General features: G+C 40.8%; 1 protein-coding gene across 1 annotated transcript in view; it reads left to right on the plus strand.

Annotated features, from left to right (window-relative positions):
• Positions 1 to 23,411, plus strand: part of BAZ2B (bromodomain adjacent to zinc finger domain 2B) — a 372,529-nt gene that overhangs the window by 23,271 nt on the left and 325,847 nt on the right. The gene's annotated exons all lie outside the window — the stretch shown is intronic.

Here is a 23,411-nt window from a genome sequence, read left to right on the forward strand (position 1 = left end):
TTCCACATTTTCATCATGATATGTCTGGGTGTGACTCTCTTTATTCTACTTATGCATTATCAATCTGTGGATTTAAATATCTTCTTAATTCTGGGAATTTTTCAGCTATTATCTAGTCAATATTGCTCCTCCATTATTTACTAAGTGACTTCTAGAATTATTAAATATATCTAGGAGTCTGTAAAACTATGTGGACTCTTAAATGTGTTTTGCTGTTCGTATTTCTGTCTTTATTGATAATTTATCCTATAATTTTGATAAACAGTATTGTCTAACCCAAAACTATCTCTTCCACTTAATATTTTTTATTTTATTTTTATAGATTTTAGAGAGAAAGGGAGAGAGGGAAAGAAGAAAGGAGAGGGAGTGAGGGAAAGAGAGAGAGAGAGAGAGAGGTGAGAGAGAAATATCAGATGTGAGAGAGAAACATCAATCAGTTGCCTACTGCACATGCCCTGAATAGGGATTGAATTCACCACCTGGGTATGTGCCCTGACCAGGAATCAAACCTGCCATTTTTTGGTGTTCAGGATAATGCTCCAACCAATTGGGCCACACTGGCCAGGGCTCTTCCATTTTTCCTTTATGAACACTTTTTTTCTTTGTTTAAATGGTGGGTAACTCTGTGCTTCAGAAAGGATGTAAGGAGTACAGGCTCATTGGGACACAATTTGGCAGTTTCTTATAAAGTTAAATATGCACTTCCATGCAACTTAACTATCCTATTCCCAGTTATTTACCCAAGAGAAATGAAATGAAAACTATGTTCACACAAAAAACTATATACATCAGCCCTGGCTGGTGTGGCTCAGTGATTTGGCATTGTCCCACGTACCAAAAGGTTGCTGGTTTCATTCCCAGTCAGGGCACATGCCATGTTGTCACAAATGGCAAGAATTCATTCTTTTTTATGGCTGAGTAATATTCCATTCATCTAAAAGATGGATGCCTAGGTGGCTTCCATATCTTAGTTATTGTAAATAATGGTTCAGTAAACGTCAGAGTGCATGTATCTTTTTGAATGTGTGTTTTTGTTTTCTTTGGATAAATACTCAGAAGTGGAATTGCTGGGAAATATGGTAGTTCCATTTTTAATTTTTGAGGAACCTCCATGCTTTTTTCCACAATGGCTACACCAATTTACAACCCCACCAACAATGCACAATGTTTCCCTTTCCTCCACATCTTCACCAGTACTTTTTGTTTGTGATCTGTAGCATTCTTAATCCTAGGCCTATTGCCTTTCAAATGTGTGATTTTTCATAGACAGAGCAAGAGAAAGAAAAATAGGGTAGTTCCAGACAGTCTTAATACGAGAAAAAAATCCAAAGTATATGAGCAAAGGGGGCCTAATCCTCCTATGTAATAAAAGGCTAATATGCAAATTGACTGAGTGGCAGAACGACCAGTCACTATGATGCACACTGGTGGTCATTGCACTCCCACAAGGGGAATGCTGCTCAGCCAGAAGCCCTGAGCCAGGCTCACGGCTGGTGAGCGCAGCAGTGGTGGCGGGAGCCGCTCCCGCCTCTGCGGCAGTTGGACATCCCCCTAGGGCTCCCGGACTGCGAGAGGGCGCAGGCCGGGCTGAGGGACCCCCTGAGTGCATGAATTTCATGCACGGGGCCTCTAGTCTTAGATAATCTTAGATAAAGGAGGAGAAGGAAGAAGAAGATGTAGAATGAGGTGGAGGGTAAGATTATAGTCATTTAAAAAACTGTTAAAATCACATTTGTCACTCTTTGTATTAAGCTAATTCTTCCAGCCTAGTGTCAGGTGCTGATTTGATAATAAGTGTGTGCTTTATTAAGTACATACTTGGACTCCTTTCCTATATTTCAAACACATTAAAAAATGGATAAAATTCTAGGAGAAGTTGTGGGGAAAATGGTGGCATACGAGAACCCAGCTTCCCCATCCATCCAGAAAGATCAAGGATTTGGACAGCTATCCATGCATCAAATCAACTCTGTGAGACCTCTGAGGTTCACTTAGGAAGTTTTAGCACCACAGTGGAAAAAAACAAACAAACAGAAGAGAATGAAAACAACTTCATTTTGCCTGCATCATCCCATCCCTCAATCTGGCATTGTTCAGCACTAAGAAGGAACTTCCCAGATAGAGTTCCTCTCACCAGGAAAGGAAGAGCAGACAAGTGACCAGTTTCTCCAGGTGCACTGCATGAAGGTACTGCTTCAGTTTCACCCTGCCCAGAAAAGCAAACCTGAGATGTATAGAGACAGTTGGGTATAAGGAAGAAAAGCAAAGGCTATTACTAATAGACATGCAGCTAGAATGATACAGGTTCACAGAGACCTTCAGCTCTGCAAACAAACTCAGCAGATTTTGTTTGACAAAGCCAACAGCCAACACCTCCTCCAAGGATCTCTGCAGCAGATTTCACCAGATTATGCTTCCAGGAATTAGCTAACAACAGCCCACTGCGCATGCACAAGTGTAAGATAATAGTTTCCTGAGTCTCTCCCCATCCCTGCCAGAGCCCAGTAGCCACAACCGCAGCCAGCTGGGTCTTTTGCAGCTGTATGAGTGGAAGATGTCAGCCTAGACTTACCTGGCTGACCCATACTGCTGTGTTCAGGGCTAGCCTCCAGCTATGATTCTGAATGCCACTGGCCTGCCACCCATCATCAGCCTCCACTATAGTCCCACAGCTGGGGGAGTATATGCATCTAGAGAGGAGCACACAGATAGTCAGGGCCCTGCAGCTGCTCTGGGACCAGTTCAGAGCCTGCCTCCTATCGCTAGCTGACATCATGGTGCTCACCTGCAGCTAGCCATTCCAGCTGTGCACCTGCATGTCCCCATCCAATCCCCATCACTAGCCTCCACTGCAATGTGAACCCAGCATAAGAGTGGGCAGCCATAGGAGAGCACACTGACAGGGCCTCTGCAGTTGTCTGTAAGCCTATAATTGGCCTCAGTACTTGCTACCTGCCCTGGCCCAATAAGTATGTGTATGTTAATAACTGGCCCTGCCACTACAAAAGCACCTGCAGCTGATCACTGCAGCCAAATGTGTGTATGTGTATACACCACTGGCTCCAGCCTCCACCACTGCTTGCCTTGGTCCCTAGCTGCCAGACCTGGAAAAGCCACTGAGATTACTAGCAGCCCTTGCTGCCACTGCAGACCTATAGTGATCATCAGGACAACACAGTTGTCAATGCTATGGACCTCAGTAGCCTGTGCCAAGGAGATAGCATGCCCTTGCTGGACTTTGTACTTCCACATGTCCCACACTTGGCATCCTGTACCTCTAGAACCAAGGTTACAGCATGATCCAGCGTGTTCGCACTCATAGGTGAAAGGCTTCCCTTACCAAAGTCAGTCTATAACATCTGGAAGATGTTGCTTCTCCAAATATGTAGCTACCTATGCAAGGCTACAGGGATCATGAATCAGGAAAATTTCTCCACCAAATGAATACAATAAACCTCCAGTAAATGGAGATCCAGAAATTAGCCAACACAGAATTCAAAATAATTGTTCCACAGATGCTTTGAGAGCTGCAAGAAAACACAGATAAACAATTTCAATCTAACAGGAGAACAAAAGTTCAACATAAAAATACAAAACATAAAAAGTATCAAACAAAAGTTTGGAAACTGAAGAATACAATGACAACACCAAAGAATTCAGTAGAGAGCTTCAACAGTAGACTTGAACAAGCAGAACATCAAGAAGACAGATCAATAGAATTATTTCAATCATAGTAGCAAAAAGAAGATGGAATGTAAAGGAATGAAGAAAGCCTAAGGTAATTATTGGACATCACCAAGTAAAATAATGTATGCGAAACAGGAGTCGTAAAAGGGGAAGACAGGAAAACAGGGTGGAAAGCTTATTTAAAGAAATTATGGGAGAGAAACCAAGATGGCGGCATAGGTAAGCACCTAAACTGCTGCCTCGCACAACAATTTCAAAACTACAACTAAAAGACAGAACGGACACCATCCAGAACCACAGGAAAGCTGGCTGAGTGAAAATTCTACAACTAGAAGGAAAGAGAAAAGCTCACAGAGAATTGGAGGTACGGCAAAGGGTCTTTGTGCGTGCAGAGAGGAAGGGCGGCTGAGAGCCTGACTGACTTTCTCTGGCGGAAGGGGGAAGGAAGCCCCCGACCGCACTGAACCCCAGTTCTGACTGCACTGAACCCCAGTTCCAGGCGAGCCCCTGGGGACCCACGCTCTTACGGGGGGAGTCTGGACTCTCGGGCGGAGACTCCGGAGCCGGGGAAGGTGGAGGACTGAAAGTGCACGTGCTCACGCCAGTGCGCACAAAGACTGCGGAGGTTGCCACAGGCTTTCCCTAGTGGAAGGGAGTCGGAGATTCCTGACTGCACTGGGCCCCAGTTCTGACTGCACTGAACCCCGGTTCCAGGTGAGCCCCTGGGGACCCATGCTCTTGTGGGGGGAGTCTGGACTCTCGGGCGGAGACTCGGGAGCCGGGGAAGGCGGAGGACTGAAGGTGCGTGCGCACACCAGTGCGCACAAAGGCTGCGGAGGTTGCCACAGGCTTTCCCTAGTGGAAGGGAGTCGGAGGTTTCTGACTCCACTGGGCCCCAGTTCTGACTGCACTGAACCCCGGTTCCAGGCGAGCCCCTGGGGACCCACGCTCTTTTGGGGGGAGTCTGGACTCTCGGGTGGAGACTCGGGAGCCGGGGAAGGCGGAGGACTGAAAGCACGCGCGCGCGTGCCAGTGCGCACAAAAGCTGCGGAGGTTGCCACAGGCTTTCCCTAGTGGAAGGGAGTCGGAGGTTCCTGACTGCACTGAACCCCGGTTCCAGGCGAGCCCCTGGGGACCCACGCTCTTGTGGGGGGGAGTCTGGACTCTCGGGCAGAGACTCAGGAGCCAGGGAAGGTGGAGGTCTGAAGGCGCGCACGTGCGCGCAACGGTAAGGCTGACAGGAAGCCAAGACTGAGACTCCACCCCATCCAAGCTGAGCACAGAGGCTATTGCAATTTGGCAAGTCTAATCCTATAAGGCTGTCTCCAGCACCGAACTTCTCCCAGCATAGACACAGCTGATCCTTACAGCCAACTGGCCTGGAGGTCAATTCTTCCCAGTGATACCAACAACAATCAAGACTTAATTACAACAAGGCTGTACACACAGTCCACAAAGGGGTGCACCAAGAGTGTCCACCTCAGGTTAACTGGGGAGGCAGACCCACTGGGCCATATTGGAAACCTAGCACACAAATCTACCTTACCAACTCAGGGAAGAGTGAAAATGCGGCGTCAAAGAATCAGATCACAAACGAAAGAAATGGAGGAAAACAAACGACTGGATATAGAATTCAAAACCACGGTTATAAGGCTTTTTAAGAATATCCTAGAAAAGGCCGATAAATATAACGAGACCCTCGAAGATATGAAAAAGGACCAACTAGAAATTAAACATACACTGACTGAAATAAAAAATATTATACAGAGACCCAAAAACAGACAAGAGGAACACAAAAATCAAGTCAAAGAACTGAAACACAAAGAAGCAAAAAACACTCAACCGAAAAAGCAAAAAGCAAAAAAAAAAAAATCCAAAAAGTTGAAGATAGTGTAAGAAGACTCTGGGACAACTTCAAGCGTACCAACATCAGAATTATGGGGGTGCCAGAAGAAGAGAGAGAGCAAGATACTGAAAACCTATTTGAAGAAATAATGACCAAAAACTTCCCCCACCTGGTGAAAGAAAGAGACTTACAAGTCCAGGAAGCGCACAGAACCCCAAACAAAAGGAATCCAAAGAGGACCACACCAAGACACATTATAATTAAAATGCCAAGAGCAAAAGACAAAGAGAGAATATTAAAAGCAGCAAGAGAAAAACAGTTAATTACCTACAAGGGAGCACCCATACGATTGTCAGCTGATTTCTCAACAGAAACTATGCAGGCCAGATGGGAGTGGCAAGAAATTTTCAATGTGATGAATAGCAAGAACCTACAACCAAGACTACTCTACCCAGCAAAGCTATCATTCAGAATTGAAGGGAAGATAAAGAGCTTCACAGATAAGAAAAAGCTAAAGGAGTTCATCACCACCAAACCAGTATTATATGAAATGCTGAAAGGTATTCTTAAAGAAGAGGAAGAAGAAAAAAGTAAAGAGAAAAATTATGAACAACAAATACATATCTATCAACAAGTGAACCTAAAAATCAAGTGAATTAAAAATCTGAGGAACAGAATAAACTGTTGAATATAATAGAATCAGGGGCATAGAAAGGGAGTGGACTGATAATTCTCAGGGGGAAAGGGGTATGGGGGGGTTCATGAAGAGACTGGACAAAAATCATACACCTATGGATGAGGACAGTGGTGGGGAGGTAAGGGCAGAAGGTGGGGTGGGAACTGGGTGGAGGGGAGCTATGGGGGGAAAAAGGAGAAATAATTGTAATAATCTGAATAAAGATTTATTAAAAAAAATAAAAAAATAAATAAAGAAATTATGGATAATAACTCCCGAAATCTGGGTAGATATTTAGATATCCAAGTTCACGATGTTAAATTTCAAAACAAAACAATCTTCTCCAAGATATTATAAAACTGTCTAAAACCAAAGACAGAGAATTTTAAAAGCAATAAGAGACAAAAAATCTCTCTTACAAGGGAACTCACATAAAGCGATCAACAATGGATTTCTCAGCACAGACCTTGCAGGCCAGAGTAGAATGGGATGATATATTCAAAGTACTAAAAGAAAGAAACTGCCAACCATGAAATTTTACCCAGTAAACGTGTCCTTCAGAATTGAAGATGAAATACTTTCCCTAGTAAACAAAAGCTGAGGGAGTTCATTACCACTAAACCTGCCTAACAAGAAATGATGAAAGGAGTCTTCAATGGGAGGGGTGGGAGGGGAGGGGGAGGGGGCACTACTTAATAACATGAAAGCATAGGAACATATACAACACACTGGTAAAGGTAATAAGCATACAGCCAGATTCAGAATATCCTAATACTGCAATATGGTGATGTGTTAACTTCTTAACTCTAGGTATTATAAAGGTTAAAGCATTAAAAACTTTTATAATTTGTTAAAGGGTGCACAGTACAAAAATATATAAATAATGATATCAAAAACATAAGCTAAGTTATCAGAGTAAAATAAACACATATACATAAGATATGTTAGCTTCATGGTAACCACATAGTTAAAACATACAATTGAAACACAAAAAGATAAAGAGGAGGGAATCAAAGCATAACACTACAGAAAATCATAAATCCACAAAAATAGGTATCAAGGGGAAAAAAGAATAATTGAACTATAAAGTAGCCAGAAAACACTAAGATGACATTAATAATAATTACTCTAAATGTAAATAACCTATAAATAATTACTCTAAATGTAAATACTGAATTCTCCAATCAAAAGGTATAGAATGGCTGGATGAATTAAAGACAAGATCCAACTATATGCCACCTATAAGAGATTCATTTCAGCTTTAATAAAACAGACTCAAAGATAAAGGATGGCAAAAGATATTCTATGCAAGTAGAAACCAAAAGAGAGCAGAGGTAGTTATACTTAGACAATATAGATTTTAACCCTTAACAAGAGACAAAGATGGTCATTTTATAATGATGAGGAAGTCAATTCTTCAAGAAGACATAACAGCCTGGCCAGTGTTGCTTAGTGGTTGAGTGTTGACCAAGGAACTGGAAGGTTCCCTGTCAGGGCACATTTCTGAGTTTTAGGCTTGATCTCTGGTGGGGGCATGCAGGAGGTGACTGATCAATGATTCTCTCTCATCGTAGATGTCTCTATCTCCCTCTCCCTTCCTCACTCTGAAATTAATAATGAAAAAATATGTATATTTAAAGGAAAAGATACAACAATTATCTATACTAATAAAAGGGTAATATGCAAATTTGTCAGGACACCCTCACAGTAACGACTGAACAGCAGGCTGTGTGGGGCAACCAGGATGGCAGGGGGGTTAGTGACGAATGACCAAATGACTGAACAGCAGGCTGCATGGGGTGACCAGATCAGCAGGGGGGTTAGTGAGGGATGACCAAATGACTGAACAGCAGGCTGTGTGGGGTGACCAGGTCAGTACAGGGGGCAGTGAGGAGTGACCAAATGACCGAACAGCAAGCTGCATGGGGCAACCAGGCCGGCAGGGGGGGCAGTGAGGGGCAACCAGGGTGGCAGAGGGGGGCAGTGAGGGGCAACCAGGCTGGTGGGGGGGAAGTTGGGGGCGACCAGCTTAGCAGGGGGGGGCAGTTGGGGGCAACCAGGCCATCAGGGGGGGAAGTTAGGGGTGATCAGGCAGGCAGGCAGATGAGCAGTTAGGAGCCAGTGGTTCCGGATTGTGAGAGGGATGTCCGACTGCCAGTTTAGGCAGGGATCGGGCCTAAACCGGCAGACGGACATCCACTGAGGGGTCCCGGATTGGAGAGGGTGCAGGCTGCGCTAAGGGGAAATCCCCCTCCCGTGCACGAATTTTGTGCACCGGGCCTCTAGTTTATACATAAAACAACTTGAATGAATGTCAAAGGCAGCATGTTGAAATGAAAAAAGCTATTCTCAAGAGGTTACATTTTGTATGATTCCCTTTGTAAACTATAGTTGAAAAGACATTTATATTGATAGAAATTGGACTAGTGGTTATCAGGATCTAGGGATTGTGGGAATATATGACTACAATGGTATAGTACAGGGAATTCTGGGGGTGGTGGTGGTGATAGAAGTGTTCTGTATCCTGATGTGGTGGTAGTAAGATGAATCTGTATATGTGTTAAAAATTTAAGTACTCTCCAGAAAGTAAATTTAATATATAATTTTAAACAAATGTTATTTAAAATGTAGAATAGGATTTTGATTTAGCTTCAGGTTGTAAATGTGCTATGATAAGAAGTGAAAGAAAAATTCTGAGGATTAAAAGATTTAAGAAATTCTATATGTATACAAAAAAAACCACCCTAGTGCATAGCAATTTGGCAGTTGAGTTAGTATTTTGTGTTTTATTAACTTGGTTTTGTAATAGAAAGTGTATAAAACATCTGAATTATTGATACTTTTCTATCACTATCTGCTTGAGTGAACTCAGGCAAGTCATTTAATTGCTCTTTTTCTGTAGAACGAGATATTTGAATCCTCTGCTTATCAAACTGAAATACTCCTAATAAGCATTTTACTCAAGAAATGTGTTTGCCTTCATACATAATATTGAGTAAAATAGATGCTTTAGGAAAATGCTCCATGTTTTTTTCTGTTGGCTTCACGTGTTCCTGATATAACATTACATTCTCTAGTTGGAATAGCATGTGACTAGATAATCCTATACCTATATAATAAAAGCCTAGAGACCGAAAGGCGGAATGACCAGAACGACCAGTCGACCAGTTGCTATGACACGCTCTGACCACCAGGGGGCAGATGCTCAATGCAGGAGCTGCCCCCTGGTGGTCAGTGCACTCCCACAGTGGGAGTGCCGCTCAGCTGACTGGGATGAGCAGCTCTCCCACAGTGCACTGGGTCTCGAGTCTAATAATGCTAGATAATCTAATAATATCTCTTAGCTGTAAAGTTTTCATTTGTTTTAATTTTGCCAGATAACTCTTTTTGGTTTTTATGTTTTAAGTATTCATTTTTTAATTCCATGCAGAACAGAAATTTTAGACTACTAGGTGGGGATATAAACACTACAGCATTTGTTGTTTCTCTTGTACTTCTAAGTAACTTAATACAAACTTAGCATAATTCCCTGAAAGGAGGGGGAGAAATTGAAGAACAAATCTACAAAAGTACTTGTTTTTATCATTCTAAATGTTATGGGAATCTAGATGTGGTAGAAATTAAGCTTCTGAATTAAGAATAAGGTCATCTGTTCTCAAATAGCATATTTTGACACCACAATTTTTTAAAATGACTCTTTGTTGTCACAATATGTGATATTGTTTTATGGGTTTATTTTGTCCTGCTACATGTTTAAAAATAGATGTGAAATCAGAAATAAAATTTAATAACAAAAAAGAGAAATAAAATTTAACATTGAAAAATTTGGGGGGTTTTCCATCTTCTTTGACACTATGAAAAAGAGTGCTCATTTTTATCTCTTTTAAAAAAGATACATTTTATGTTAATTTCATGATTTATTATCAATTTTTACTTAGCAAAAACATAGCTAGACAAAACATTAAGAATATATTTAAGGAATTGATTTATTACTAAATACCAGTGTGCTGTGTTGCAAACAGTTTTTTAGAGAACTGGAAATTAGGAAAAGAGTTAAAATTGTCTTATTTCTTTTTTTTAAAATATATTTTATTGATTTTTTACAGAGAGGAAGGGAGAGGGATAGAGAGTTAGAAAGATCAATGAGAGAGAAACATCGATCAGCTGCCTCCTGCACACCCCCTACTGGGGATGTACCCGCAACCAAGGTACATGCCCTTGACCGGAATTGAACCCGGGACCCTTCAGTCCGCAGGCCGATGCTCTATCCACTGAGCCAAACCGGTTTTGGCTTGTCTTATTTCTTGATAATGTTCTTATCTCATAGTTTATGTTTTATTTTCAGGCAAATGCACATGGTTATTGATAATTATATAAGCTTTGGTATCTGTGTGTCATATCATTATTGAAGATTCCCTTGCAGCACAGTACAGGATTTCTACCCAATAGGGGCTGACATCCATTTTCTTTAAGGAGTCTGTCCTGGGTTTTTAGTTGTTTAGTGCTTCATCCTCAGTATTTTGACTCAGCTAAAGTTAAAAAGCTTTACCATATTTATTATAGTTTAAATGAATAGCCTAGCATAATTGGAATGAATGATAGATTATTACATAACTGAAATTCTTAGGTAAAATCTAGCTCAGATATGGAGATCTGAATCTATTATATATTTTGTATTTATATCTTGTTAACTAAATGTAACAATTTTCAACTGAGTAACCCTTCTTGTAAATGAATGACCACTTTTGTAAGACTGTGTTTAAAATATATGTAGCATAAAGTTTACTATTCTGACCATTTTATAAAATTGTGGTAACATATCCATAACATAAACTTTATAATTTTCACCGTTTTTAAGTTTCAGTGGTATTAATTACATTCACACTATTGTGCAATCATCTGCTGTTTCCAAAACTTTTTTTATCACCACAGACAGAAACTCTGTAACATTAAGCAGTAACTTCCCACTCCCCCAGCCACTGGTAACCTCTAATCTACTTTCTGTCTCTATGGATTTGCCTTGAATGACTCGATTTTAGTGGTTGTATACTTTTAATTTTTCCATTTGGTTAAAAAACATTTAAGGTCTACTAGTGTCATTTAGAAGAAATAAAATATAACACTGAACAGGACTGTGTACATATACTAGTATATAGACACACAAATAGCTACAAAGAATCACAAAGAAGTCACTAGTATCAGTAAGTTTACTAAACATATTATTCCTTCTTAGGGTCTCCTTAGTTTTTGTAGGAAGAAAAAATCCCATAATTATTTTGTATGATTATTTTCTTTATCTTAGAGCAAAAATCAAGGAACATTGATACATATATAGCTAAGGTCCCATTTGATTCACATCCTGATGACAAATATAGTAAAATTGTATAATAGAAAATAAATAGAGGTATATGAATTAGAAGGAAAAAAGGATTTTAAACTTGTTTCATTTTAAAGGTTTGATTTATTTAACAGTTTCAGGCCATACACAAGACACAGTAGTTTAAAAATATCAACAGAAGCAGCAAATAAATAGTATAAAACTATTTTTGCTGCTCTTAAAAAACTTTCTCAGATAATACATTTTTTAAAGAAAGCGTTTGCACTGTAAGCCAAACATAGCCACTGGGTTTTTCTGAACAATAGTAAATTCTCTATTTACTCTTAATAGAGAATTTTAAAGACTGGTGTCAACTATTAACTGTCCAAACCTAGAATTTTCTGAAGAGGAAATTTAGACATGATTCATAATTTAAGGTTTCAGATTCTGGTGTTGCTAAATGGGAAGGTACCTAGTAAATAGATAATCAGGTAAACAGAATCCTTGTAAAACTTTCTGTACTAAAATTAATAATTTGACACTGCTATGACATACTTGAAACCTCAGTCGGCCATATTTTGGCACTATGCCTAGGTTAAACTGGTTCCTCCCATGCCTGTTGAGATCCCTACAGTTATCCAGAGCTTGAAAAAAAAAAAAGTCTCACCCTAGCCAGTTTGGCTCAGTGGACAGAGTGTCTGCCTGTGTACTGAAGGATCCCGGGTTCAATTACGGTCAAGGGCACATGCCCAGGTTGCGGGCTCGATACACATTAGGGGACATGCAGGAGGCAGCCAATCAATGATTCTCTCTCATTGATTTTTCTATCTCTCTGTCCCTTTCCCTTCCTCTCTGAAATCAATAAAATAAGAAAAATACTAGTAATTATTTAAAAAAGTCTCTAGTACTCAAACTAGTATCTTCAAACAGCTCACAAAGAAGGTATGCTGAAATTTTTGGTGGCCACTGAGATGTGGGTGTGGTTTTATGTGTGAGACATCATAGGCAAGTGTGGTATCATTGACTATAATGTTTGAAGACCAATATTTGACATCCTTTTATTTTTGGTTTATTATTTGAATGGTCTTGGACCATGTATGATCAGACTAGTACTTGAATAAAGTAAGATAATGTAAAAAATAAAATTAATAGTTTGATTCATATCCTTTTAAGCAATTGATTTGAGAGAGAGATGAGGAGAGAGAGATAGATAGAAATAAACATTGATTTGTTATTCTACTTATTTATGCATTCATTGGTTGATTCTTACATGTGCTCTGACCAGGGATTGAACCCACAACCTTAGAAGGTGCTCTAACCAATTGAATTATCTGGCCAGGGCTGATTCATATTCTAACTGGATGTATTAAACAACACTGGTAGATAAGAAATCATTGAAGCCTTCATTTACAAAAACTAAGATTTTGTTATATTTTCTAATGAGTTGATATGCTCCTAAATATAAAAAGAATGGATCATTCAGGCCGAAACCGGTTTGGCTCAGTGGATAGAGCGTCAGCCTGCGGACTGGGGGGTCCCGGGTTTGGTTCCGGTCAAGGGCACGTGCCTCGGTTGTGGGCGCATCCCCAGTGGGAGGTGTGCAGGAGGCAGCTGATCGATGTTTCTCTCTCATCTATGTTTCTGACTCTCTGTCCCTCTCCCTTCCTCTCTGTAAAAAATCAATTAAAAAAAAAAAAAAAAAGAATGGATCATTCAGGAAATCTGGAGAATCATTTTTTTGTACATCATTTTAGATAAAATTGTACCTTAATAATCCTAGGAAAATACTTACTTGATCTGACTTTACTGTCTCTTGAAATGGACTTAGGTTTCATAATTCCATAACTGGAAAGGTTTTTTCTTTTATAATGTTTTATTTATGTTGCTATCACATTATTTACCTTGAACTTACTCCCTCATATCCTATCTTGTGTAGAAATGGAGAATAGTTTAATAATGCATATAGACAATAGTGTGGGGAGGGCCTGGGGAGGAAGTAGAAGGGGTTAATGGAGGGGAGGGGCATTTGTAATAATTTCAACAATAAAGATAAATCTAAAAAATAATGTATACAAACTTTTTCTTTTTGTGAGTAAGGAATCAAAGGGATTTTAGAGTTGTTTGGCTCATTAAGAATTCATTAAATTGCATCCTGTTGTGCCTTCTTGTACCAAAGAAGCCCTTAGCACTACTGCGGAGGCGGGAGAGGCTCCCACCACTGCCACTGCATTCGCCACCCATGAGCCCATCTTCTGGCTGAATGGCACTCCCTCTGTGGGAGCGCACTGACCACCAGGGGCCAGCTCCTGCATTGAGCATATGCCTCCTGGTGGTCAGTGCACGTCATAGAGACAGGTTGTTCCAACGTTTGGTTGATTTGCATATTAGCATTTTATTATATAGAATAAGTTTTTTGGTTAATCTCTTCTATCCATCCTCATTTCCCTTTGAGATTCATCAGTCTGTTCCATGCTTCCATCTCTCTGGCTCTGTTTTGTTCATCAGTTTATTTTTAAAAATAAAAAATTCAACTGATGGAAGAATTTTCTCTTCTATGCCTTTTACCTCAATTCATAACTGTTAGCATCTTCCACATTTACTTTATTTCTCTTTTTATACACTCATGCATTGTTACTGTTATCATTACTATTGCTATTTATTTTGCTGGACTATTTAAGAATATGCAGGCATCATAACCCTTAATCTTTATTTCAGTGTTTATCATGTAAAAACAAGGATATTCTCTTACATTACAAAAGTCAGAGGAATTACTGACATAATACTACTATATAACAATATATGATCCTCTTTAAGTATTTGTCATGTTTGTCCTTGTTTTTCTTGATAACAATTACTAGAGGCCCGATGCAAGAAATTCGTGCATGGGTAGGGTACCTAGGCCTGGCCTGCAATCAGGGCTGATCTTCCCTGGCTGCTGGCAGCCACCTCCCCCTGCCACCAACACAGGTCATCCCCTGTGTATGGGGCAACCAGCGGGGTGATCGGGGCCCCACTCGCTGGCACCCGCCTTGGCCTGGCGCCACCCCTGTCTACTGCCACCCACCCCCAGTTCTCCGTTCCTGATCGGGTGATCGGAGCCTGCTGGTGGGGGGGGGGGGAGGGACCAAGAGGTTGGCTGTTCCCGCCCGCTTGCAGCCCCACCCCCTGCTGCTAGTCACCCTCTTTGTGTGGGGCGACCGGTGGGGCGATTGGGCCCCACTTGCTCACACCCGGCTTGGCCTGCTGCCACCCATGACCACAACCAACCAGCGATTGGGGCCTGCGGGCTGGGGGCAGCTCCTGTGTTGAGTGTCTGTTCCCTGGTGGTCAGTGCAGGTCATAGCAAATGGTTGTTCCAACGTCCAGTGGATTTGCATATTATCCTTTTATATATATAGATTTTCCTCATGTATAGTCACACGTTCCATTAATTATCATATTTTATTAGTCTCTTAAAATGTGGACTACCTCCTTAGCTTTTCTTTGTCTTTTATGAAAGTAACATTTTTCAAGTGTATAATCCAGTTGTTTTATAGTTTTGTTAAAATTGGGTTTGTCTTCTTTTCTCATTAAATTCAGGTTATGCATTTTTCATAGCTTTATTGAAATATATTTCAAGTTTTATAAAATTGACCCACTTAAAATATGTGCAGTTTAGTGGTTTTTAGTATATTTAGAATTGTACAACCATCATTACTATCTAATTTCAGAACATTTTTTAAACCCCAAAATGAAATTACCGGTCATCCAAATTCCTGCTCCTTTTCTCACCTCTACCATTCCAGTGCTAGGTAACCACTAATTGATTTCTGTCTGCATGAATTTGCCTGTTCTAGACATTGCATGCAGTAAATGGGATCATAAGTATATGGGTTTTTTAAAAAAATAGTTACTGATTTTTTTTCAGGGGAAGAGGAAAGGAGAAAGAGAAAGAAACAGCAATGTTAGAGTGAAACATTGACTGGCTGCCTCCTGCATGCTCCCTACCAGGGAACAAGCCAGCAACCCAGGCAAGTAACCTGACCAAGAATTAAACCCACAACCTTTCAATGCATTGGATGATGGCCAATCAACTGAGACACATCAGCCAGGGCAGCACATGTTATTGTTTTTTAGTGGTTTCTTTCATTTGCTGAATCTCGTGCTGCTAGGGTAGCACATTAAGTTTCTCCAATAAGATGCATTCCTGCAAAATTTGGAAGGCAGAAATGAAATGAAGGCTACCGTTCTGCTCCTCTTGGCTGTCGTTGCTAGCCATCAGGTTCAAGATGTTCTGGAAGTCATTTTTAAAGAGTCTTCTTAGAACCTGTTCCTCCAGCCTTTCCTTCCATTTTGTATTCATCAAATTCCCTGTGTTTAATGTTTTTTTTTTAAAAAATAGGGAAACAATAGAATCATTGCCAGTAAGTCCAGGAAAAGATAAGGATGACTAATATTGTCATGCAATTTTTACACAACACAAAGAATTTATAGGCATAAATATTGGAAAGGAAGAGGGGTAACTATTTGTTTGCAGATGGTATAATTCTATATTCATAAACCCCAAAATGTAAAGTAAATGGAAAAACTAGTAAAAGCAGTAAGAGCATTTAAATAGCAGGTTATAAACTTAACAAAAAAAATTAACATCACATGGACATAGAAATAAGCAGAGATGTAATGGTAAGAGAAGAATAAATTTTCAATAGCAAAAGAAAAATAATACAGCAAAAAAAGATCTAAGCATAAATCTAATATAAAATGCCTAAAACCACATGAAACAAAATAGTTTAAAGAAGATATGACTCAACATAAAGACATGTTATTTTTGGATATAAACCTTATCATCAAAAGGTAAATTATTATTTTTTTAAAAAATACTTTTTATTGATTTCAGAGAGGAAGGGAGAAGGAGAGAAAAGGAGAGATCAATGATAAGAGAGAATCATTGATTGGCTGCCTTTTGCATGCCCCACACTGGGGATCAAGCCTGCAACCTGGGAAATTTGCCCTGACTGGGAATTGAACATGACCTCCTGTTTCATAGGTTGAATGTCAATCACTGAGCCATAATGGCCGTGCTTAAGTTAATTTATAAATTGAAATTTAAGCCTCAATACAGATACCTTCTGGGTTTTTTGTTTGTTAATAGCAAGAAAAAATGGACTATAAAGTTTATTAGGGAGAACCAAAAAAGCAAGAATAACCATGAATATTATGAAAAAGAAGAGCAATAAGGGGAGGCTAGTATTTTCAGATATTAAAATACATAATATACCTACTATAATTGAAATAGTAGTTCCAACCAACTAAAATACAATTTAAAAGTCCATTATTAGACTCAGGCATATTTGTAAAAATAGCATTTAAGATCAATGGGGAAAGAAAGACTTCTAAATAAGTATTGGGATAAACTAGACAGGCATATAGGGAAAGCTATAAATGTTTCTCACACCATACACCAGAATAAATCCTGAACTGAACTGTGAAAAATGGAAATGTACAAAATGAAACCATATAGGTACTAGAAAAAAACATGGAAGAATTCCTGTATTATCTAAGAGAGAGGAAATTTTTTAACCACATTAATAAAATAAACTTGATAAAGTTGACTATAGAAAAACAAAAAATTAACTTTTGGTTTAATAATAAGTATTTGATTTTTAAAATTTATCTTTATTGTTTAAAATATTACAGATGTCTCCTTTTTTCCCTCATTGACCTCCTCCACCTTGTACTCCCACCCCCTCCAGGTCTACCTCACTATTGTCTATGTCCATGGGTTATGCTTATATGCATACTAGAGGCCTGGTGCACGGATTTGTGGGGGGTGGGGTCTCTCAGCCTGGCCTGTGCCTTCTCGCAATCCGGGACCCCTTGGGGGATGTAGTAGTGTGCGAAGCGGCAGGTGGCTTGGGAGGAGCCCAAGCCTGGGCTAGGCGCCGCGCCGCCGCTCCTGCTCATCCCAGCCCCACTGTGCCTACTGCAGATGCTGTTCAGTAGCACTGCTGCAGAGGCAGAAGCTCACGCTGCCGCAGTTGCACTTGCCAGCCATGAGCCCAGTGTCTGGCACCCATCAGTCAGTTGAGCGGTGCTCCCACTGTGGGAGTGCACTGACCACCAGGGGGCAGCTCCTGCATTGAGCATCCTCCCCCTGGTGGTCAGTGCGCATCATAGTGACTAGTTGACCGGTTGTTCGGTCGCTTAGGCTTTTATATATATAGACTAGAGGCCCAGTGCACGACATTTGTGCACTCGGGGGCGGGGGGTCCTTCAGCCTGGCCTGTGCCCTCTTGCAGTCCAGGAGCCCTCAGGGGATGCCCGACTCATTTTTTTCAGAGGAAGAGGAAAGGAGATAGGGAAATAAACAGCAATGTGAGAGTAAAACATTGACTGGCTGCCTCCTGCATGCTCCCTACCAGGAAACAAGCCAGCAACCCAAGCATGTACCGTGACCGGGAATTAAACCCACAACCTTTCAATGCATTGGATGATGGCCAATCAACTGAGGCACACCAGCCAGGGCAGCATATGTGATTGTTTTTTAGTGGTTTCTTTCACTTAATGTTTTCAAGGTTCATCCTTATTGAAACAAATATTGGTATGTCATTATTTTTTATTACCAAATAATATTCCATTGTATGGATAATACCCCATTTTGTTTATCAGTTCATCATTTGATGAACAGGTAGTTTCCATATTTTGGCTATTGTGATTAGTGTTTCTGTGAGCATTCATGCAGATGATTTTGTGTGGGCACATGTTTTTAATTCTTCGGGTATATACCTTGAGGTGGAATTTCTGGGTCACATGGTAACTTTATGTTTAGCATTTGATGAATTGAAAACTGGTTTTTAAAGCAGCTGTACCATTTTATCTACCCACCAGCAATGTATGAGGGTTCCCATTTCTCTACATCTTCACCAAAACTTATTAACTACCATTTTTATTTTAGCTATCCTAGTATGTGAGAAATGATATCTTATTGGTTTTGATTTGGATTTCCCTAATAACTTTGATATTGATCATCTGTTCATGTGCTTATTGGTCATTTATACATGTTTTGTTTTGTTTTTGTTTTTTGAGAAATGTCTATTTATATCCTCTGATTATTTTTTTTTAACAGTAAGTTCTTTATATATTTTGGACAAAAGTTTCTTGTTAGATATATTATTTGCTAATATTTTATTCTACTTTGTAAGTTGTCTTTTCACTTTCTTGTTTGCTTCCTTTGAAACATAAAAGTTTCTAATTTTAATGAGGTTTATGTTTTTTTTCTTTAATGTTTGTGCTTTTTGTGGTTATATCTAAGAAATCATTGCCTAACCCAAGGTCATGAGGATTTACTCTTATGTTTTCTTTTAGGAGTTTTATAGTTTCTGCTATTCTATTTAGGTCCGTGATCCATTTTTGAGTTAATCTTTGTGTATGGTGTGAGGTAGAGGTCCAACTAATTCTTTTGTATATGGATATCCAGTTTTATCAGTGCCATGTTTTTCTTTTCCCATTGAATTATCTTGCTACTTTTGTCAAAACTCAATTTACCATAGATGTTAGTATTTATTTTTGGTCTCTTAAATTCTTTCCATTGATCTTCATGTCTTTCCTCATGCCAGTACTACATTGTCTTGATTACTGTTGCTTTGTAGTAAGTTTCGAATTTTGGAAGTGTTAGTCCTCCAACCTTGTTTCTTTTTTTACAGCATGGTTTTGGTTTTCTCAGTTCCCTTGTGGGTTTCATATGGATACTGGAATCAGCTTTCTGGGTTGGGGGACGTATCCCAGAGTTGAATGGGAATTGTGCTGAATCTCTATCAATTTGGGGAATATTGCCATTTTATTAATGTTAAGTATTTGAAGCCATGAACATGGGATATTTTTCCATTTATTTAGAGCTTCTTTTATTTCTTTCAACAATGATTCATTGTTTCATGTATATAAGTCTTATACTTCTTTTGTTAAATTTGCTTCTTGGTATCTCATTTTTTGAGCACTTTTTTTCTTTTCCATTACAAGATATTTTATGCTTGTCTTATATATTTTCTTTCTCAGCCTTAATATGAGCCATTTCTCCAAGGAGCCCTGGATTATCAGTATGATCTAAAATACACATTTTAGAAAGGAAACTAAAGCCATCGGAATTTAAATATCTTGTTTGTTGGCTTTCTGCTAATACTATTGTCCACTGAAATGAGCCAGAATTCTTTGGAGAAAACTGCTTTCATGTTTGCAGTCAGGAAAAATAATAGTGCTCTGGAATATATTATTGTGAGAAGCAAGAATACTCTCCAAGATGCCTGGAAGTACTGACAAAGATGCCCACTTCAAAGATCTTTTATTGGCTAAATTTTGATAATTCAAATATGAAAAAAAAGACCATGATTATAATAACTGGAACCAGTTGAATTTGTAAAAAGCTCTAAGTTCAAAATGATGTTCAAAAGGAACAAATTGTGCTCAGTAAAGTCATACCTGTAAATGTATCGGAATCTGTTATTCCAAATTAGAGATTATGCAGCACAGTGACGATGTATATACCAAAAGTGTATACCTCATGGCTACTGGCTAAATGATAACTCACCAAGGATCAAGGAATGGACTTTGGAGAAATGGTTTGCTGGTCCTTAGAATCCTATCTAATAAAAGGGTAATATACAAATTAACTGTCACTCCATCACAAATATGTCGGCACCCATAGCCACAAGGTGGCGGCGCCCAGTCCTCTCAGCCCCGCTGGGAGTCCTCTAGTCCCCGGGGGGGCGGCCGCTGAGAGCGGGCAGCATGAGCGGCCTGGCAGAATGCTTGCTTTGTCGCCACGGCAAGTACAATAAAAGTTGGCTCCAAAACAGCCTGTTTCTTGGCAAATCCAGTCAGGAGGAGGTCCTGAGAGCTCTTCTGCTGGTTGCTCAGGAAACAGCACTGCCGCTGCAAAGGGAGCCGTTGGGGAGGAGGCGGTAACCGCTGCTGTAGAGCCAGAGCGGAGGAGGCCTGCCATGGAGTCGGAGTGGAGGAGGCGGGGGAGCGGAAGTGGAGGAGGCGGGGCTGCCTTTGCTCCCGCAGGGGTGGCAGGTGAGCCACAGTTCAGGAGCTTCTGGGAGTGGTGACACCAGGCATCCAGTGCTGCATGCAGTCCCTGAGGCATGCTCGCCAGTACCACAACGCCAACTGCCCACAGCCGTCCTGCCAGAAGATGAGGTGGGTTGTGCAGCACACCAACGGCTGCTAGTGCAAGACCAATGGAGGTTGTGGAGTGTGCAAGCAGTTCATGGCCCTTTGCTGCTACCATTCCAAACACTGCCAAGAAAACACATGCCCCATTCCCTACTACCTCAATATCAAGCAGAAGCTCCACCAGCAGAAGACACAGCATCGCTGGCAGCACACGTAGCTCATGCGCCAGTGGATGCCATCATCAACTCCTGCACCGTTCCTCAGCTGAGTCTCCCTTCCCCTCCTTCAGCACCACCCTGGCCCCCACACTGCATCCCAGCACACCCTGGACACCACAGCCCCCAACCTCACCTGTGAGCATGTCAATAGCCGGCTTCTCCAGCATGGCCAGAACTCAGCCCCCTCACCATAGTTTGCACTGGGAAGCCCACTAACCAGGTGCCAGCCTCACTTCCCCCTGCCCAGGCCCACCTGCAGCAGTGGAGGTGCCCAGCAGATTACACGTGAGGCACAGCAGCAGCATCTGTACTGGGTGAGCACCAACAACAGTATGCCCCTGAGGCACAGTGACCCCTGAGAGCCAGATGGCCCCCATAGGCCTGAATGTGACCCAACCAGGTCAGTGGGCCTGTTATTCTGCCCACTGAGCCCCAGCAGTGGCAGCCGGCACCCATCCCCCAGCAACAGTCAATGTGAGGCATGCCCAGCCCGTGATGTCTATGCAGACCCAAGGTGCAGCCACCTCAGAACATCTCTCCAGGTGCCCTGCAGGACCTGCTGCGGACCCTGAAGTCTCCCAACTCCCCCAGCAGCAACACATGCTCAACATCCTCAAGTCAAACCCTCAGCGATGGCAGCTCTCATCAAATAGCACACAGCCAAGTAAGTGGCCAGCCAGCCGGCCTTCAGCTCTAGACCAGCCTGCTGAATCTGAACGCCATGCAAGCCAGCGGGCCACAACCTGCTGTCCCTCTGCAGCAGCAAGCAATGGGAGGCCTGAACACACAGGGCCAGCCAGGCCTTGAACATCATGAACCTGGAGCGCAACCCCAGCATGGCGAGTATGAACCACAGTACAGAGAGATGCCACGGAGCAACAGCAGCAGCAGCAACAACATTGCGAGAGGCATGTCCGACTGTCGGTTGTAATGGGCCATCACCTTCCCCTGATCGCCGGGTCGCCTCCCGCCCTTGAGGGCTCCCAGACTGTGAGAGGGGGCAGGCCGGGCTGAGGGACCACATCTCCAGTGCATGAATTTTCATGCACCGGGCCTCTAATGTTTGATATAAGAATTTACAAATGTGGTTACAAGTATATCGAAGGAACCTTCAAAGAAATTCATGGCCTGCTTTTAGACAAAGCTTGGGGTTTGACCTATAACTCACCTGCCTCCTAATAAACTCCCAGAAGTATGCTAAGTGTATGCTGTGTACTTATAAGGATAGCTGGCAAAACCTCCCCAGAATATTAAGCAATGGGAGGAGTCATAACAGTCCCCTTCCTCCAGAAAAAATAAAGTAGGTGCTGCTTATCCCTGGAAAACCTTCACTCTGGTTAGTATCACTGCCAACTGTGTATTTCAACAAGGATTCTAGGGACCCAGGGTGCTGCACAAGATGCAGTGCTATCTAATTTCTATCTCTTATATTTTAATGAAAACCACACAATTCTATTTTTATGGTTTATCTTTTCAAATTGAGAGAATTATAAGAAAGGAAAAATAGACAGTATTGACAGTGGTTGAAGATTATTTATGTAGAATGCGATCCCTTGAAACTAGTGATTACAAGGTTACAATTCGTGTATTTAACAAGTAGGATAGTATAAATTAGTTAAATTATAATCCTTAAGTATATTCATAATTGTTATACTATTACATCTTTATTTTTAATTCCACAAATCTTTATTTTTTTCCTATTGATTATGAGAAGTCTTTTTTTTAAAATATATTTTATGATTTTTTTACAGAGAGGAAGGGAGAGGGATAGAGAGTTAGAAAGATCGATGAGAGAGAAACATCAATCAGCTGCCTCCTGCACACCTCCTACTGGGGATGTGCCCGCAACCCAGGTACATGCCCTTGACTGGAATCGAACCTGGGACCCCTCAGTCCGCAGGCCGACGCTCTATCCACTGAGCCAAACCGGTTAGGACATGATTATGAGAAGTCTTTTTAAGCAAAATTACTATTTTCTTGCCACTAGAGCACTATTCTTATATACAAAAATATAGAATGTTTACTTATATGGAAAGTTAAATAATGTCGACTATACCATGTAATAATATATGCAAAAAGAAAAACAACAGAGGAGTAGAGTTCCTGAAATGAACATGAATTGAAGAATTTTCAGTTCTCTCTGAAGTCTGACAGCATGACTATATACTTGGGCAGCTAACGAGAGAACCATTGTAGGAGTAGTTTAACCATATTAAATATATTAGTTGTTTTATAAAAGGACTTACTCATATGTTTATAAACTATATATCCCTGAGAAGTGGCCATTAGCAGGGAAAATACATGCCGAAAGGCAATTAACATAAGCATTTCTGGTCTTTGATCTTGGTGTCAAAAGTATATCAGATTATTTACTAAGAATATGTGAACACTTTGTTTCTACTAGTTTGACCAATATCTTGAGTATTTCTGAGAAAAAGAGTTCATGTTCACTGATTCAGTAGACCTCTGATAACTTTAGAAAGACTGGACAATTCTCTTTTGTGTAATTGGTAAAAT

The sequence above is a fragment of the Plecotus auritus genome (assembly GCF_963455305.1).
Source record: "Plecotus auritus genome assembly, chromosome: 5".
NCBI classification, from domain to species: domain Eukaryota; kingdom Metazoa; phylum Chordata; class Mammalia; order Chiroptera; family Vespertilionidae; genus Plecotus; species Plecotus auritus.